Source organism: Aulostomus chinensis, chromosome 1 (assembly GCF_037954235.1).
Source record: "Aulostomus chinensis isolate RoL2024-O1b breed Wild chromosome 1, RoL_Achi_v1.0, whole genome shotgun sequence".
Lineage (NCBI taxonomy): Eukaryota > Metazoa > Chordata > Actinopteri > Syngnathiformes > Aulostomidae > Aulostomus > Aulostomus chinensis.
In genome coordinates, this window is record NC_141320.1 from 34386074 (window position 1) to 34389354 (window position 3281).

The window sequence follows — 3281 nt, forward strand, 5'->3', positions numbered from 1 at the left end:
GATTGAGTTTAGTTTCAAATAAAGATTAAGATTCAGTTGGTTAATATTAAGATTAAGATTAAGGTTAGGCTGCACATAGAATGAAGTTGATCGAATGTTCTCATAAGAATAGCTGGGCACACTTGAGTGTGTTTAAATGCAGACTTCCTCTTGTGACAACTGATGTCATTGGAAACCATCTTGAGGACATTTGGAGAAAGTTCAATCTTTTAGCTGCAGGTACAGTGACTTACAACACTGCAACAACAACAAAAAAACACCCCTCCAAAAACACTCTTGTCCAACATTTGTGCCCAAATTTTCTCCTCATGAGGCACCAAATCAGGTCAAGTCAGTTTTATTTGTTTAGAACCAAATCACTACAAAAACAGCCATGAAGTTGATCTGGTTGGCACTGGTATTTGTTCTTGCTGCAGCTCAGGAGTGATTCAGGAGAAGAGTTTCAGAACAGCCAAAGTTGGGGACTGGAATTCTAAAATGTCCCCTGGAACCAAACAACCTTGGGAGGTAAAACCTGCAATCATAGCCACTCAGATGCAGCAGCAGAAGAAGCTGTCATCTACCCTGACAGTCAGAGCATCAAGTCAAGAAAACATCACCATCTTGTAGTTCCAAACCTTCACCTGTCAGATTCAGCTACTTCTTATTGTGGGACTTTAAATTTGAACACAATGGAATTTGGACAAGGAGTTTTCCTTCAAGTCCAAACATCATCGTCCAGCCTCCAACCAGAGGTCCATCAGTTAACATGGAGCCACAGGTGGAGTCTGGATTCTTTTCTAGAATGAGACGGCAATGACAGTCCTGCCAAGTGACATCACTGACATGACAGGATGACTTCAGTCACGTGACAGGATGACTTCAGTCACATGACTGGATGACTTCAGTCACGTGACTGGATGACAGTGTAGATGCCAATGTAGAGGTTGGGGAAATAGTCTCTGAGAATCCAGCTTGAAGCCACTCCCTCCTTGTTCTTCAAAAACCCAAACAGAGACCGTCAGTCTCCGTCCAATCCTGTACTTGGTTCAGTGTTGCTGTTCCATTTTGCAGCAGTAGGTGTCGCTGTGATACCAGGTTCAGTTCAAGAGTCCCAACTCCAGCTCATGTTGGTGACCTCAGTGGCAGGTAAAATGGCGCTTCAGTGGATCATGTGATCAACTCATGTGTGTCCTCACTGCTCCACAGGTCTGTCAAATGTTCTGTAAAATAGTTGGACCCAGCAGAGCTGCTAGATTAGGAGTTGATGGAGTCGTTGCAGATACCAGGGTCCAGTTCCATCCTCACTACCCCTGGTGACCATGTCAAAGTGTCCTTGAGTAAGAGACTGAACCCCTAAATACTTCTGATGAGTAGGTTGGCTCCTTGCATTGCAGCCTTCAGCATCAGTGTGTGAGTGTGTGTGAATGAGAGGACATTGTTCAGCTCCTTGAGTGCTGCTGAGGTAGAAAGGCTCTGTACAAACTGAGTCCTTTTACCATTTCTTTCCTGCTTCTAGCGGTGCTGTCGTCACTTCCTGTGACCGTGGAGGGAAGGGGTCCCCCTTCAGAATAAGTTTGATATCATGATGTTACTTCCTCTTCAACACGCCTTTAGCAGACCAACTCAGAGAACAGCTCAGTGAGGTAGTGTGGCCGAGTGGTCTCAGGCGCTGGATTTAGGCTCCAGTCTCTGAGGAGGTGTGGGTTCAAATCCCACCACTGCCATCATGTCCCAAGTCACTGGAGAGGTGTGGCAGGTTTCTCATAGCCTTTCCTCTCTCTTCCACTGGTATCTTCAAACCTGTGACCGAAAGAAGAACCCTCTCCTGAGTCCACAGACCTGAGCATCACTGCTCTGACTACCAGGTTACCTCCTGGTTGTCATGGTGAGGTAGTCAGTTGTTCATTTTGTTTTATGACAGAGGCCTCATTGTGAATTAAATAATCCCATTTCTTTACTTGACGTTTCACGCTGTTTCGATTGAAAAAGACCAGTTCCTGGAGAAGATCTTCCAGGGGTCCAGGTTAAAGCGGTGCCCCAGCTGGCACCAGGCGCTGACCCAGGTCCTGCATGGGAGATACTGTCAGTTCTGTTCTGCCCTGCTCACAACCACAGGCTGGTGTTGAGGCCTGCAGCAACCAGGGCCCCAGTCACCAAGAGTATAAAGGCTGGTCATTGTGGCAGTGGGAGGAGTCAAAATGAAGACAGACCAATGTGAGCAGGACGTTCCTAGAGAAGTCATCCATCCACTTTCTATTCTTATCCTTTAAGGGTCACGGGGGGGGGGGGGGCGATCCCAGGTGACATTGTTCAAGAGGCAGGGTTCACCCTGGACAGGTCACCAGTCCATCAGGAGAAATGAGGTGGTCGGTATCATGCAACCTAAACTAAAACATTAGCCGGATCAAATTCAGATTAAAGCAAGTGTCTCCAGATCAAAGTCAGAATTCCTGATGATGTCATCAGGGCTTTGACAGTAGCTAGAATTCTGTCTTTGATCTCAGGAGGACATGAAAGAAACCCAATTGAGGAAAGTAGAGGAGAACATTCAGCTTCATTAGAAACACTTGAACTGTTGAACAGTAGAATTTGTTTGAAACAGTTTACAACACTGAGTGACAGGATTGAAGAGGGAAGAGTTTTCTACTTTAAATTTAATTCTATCAAGTCAAGTCAATTTTATTTATTTTGTGCCAAATCCCAACAGAAGTTATCTCATGACACTTTACAAGTTTATCTAATGAGACAGGTACCCTGGAAGGTATCACGTTGGCCCCCAGCACCACCCTAAGGAACCTAGGAGTTCTCTTTGATCAGGATCTGTCCTTTCATGCCCACATTCAGCAAATTTCTAGGACTGCTTTCTTTCATTTGTGAAACATTGCTGAGATCAGACACATCCTGTCTCAAAAAGATGCAGAAAAACTTGTCCATGCCTTTGTCACTTCCAGGCTGGATTACTGCAATTCCCTCCTATCAGGCTGCACCAGTAGGTCCCTCAAGACTCTCCAGCTGGTCCAGAACGCTGCTGCCTGACTAGAACTAGTAGAAGAGACCATGTCTCTCCTGTACTGGCCTCTCTGCATGGCTCCCTGTCAAATTTAGAAGAGAATTCAAAATTCTCCTTCTACCATCAAAGTCCTTAACAGTCAGGCTCCTTCATACCTGACAGAGCTCCTAGTCCCCTATTATCCAGCTAGAACCCTTCACTCCCAGGATGCGGGGTTACTGGTGGTTCCTAGAGTTCTAACAGTAGACTGGGAGCCAGAGCCTTCAGCTATCAGGCTCCCCTCCTGTGG

At 46.0% G+C, this 3281-nt stretch overlaps 1 non-coding gene across 1 annotated transcript; it reads left to right on the top strand.

Annotated features, from left to right (window-relative positions):
* Window positions 1-1624: 1624 nt before the first annotated feature.
* On the top strand, window positions 1625-1706 carry trnal-uag (transfer RNA leucine (anticodon UAG)). Its single transcript has one exon. It is a non-coding gene; the product is annotated as a tRNA-Leu (tRNA).
* Window positions 1707-3281: the final 1575 nt, after the last annotated feature.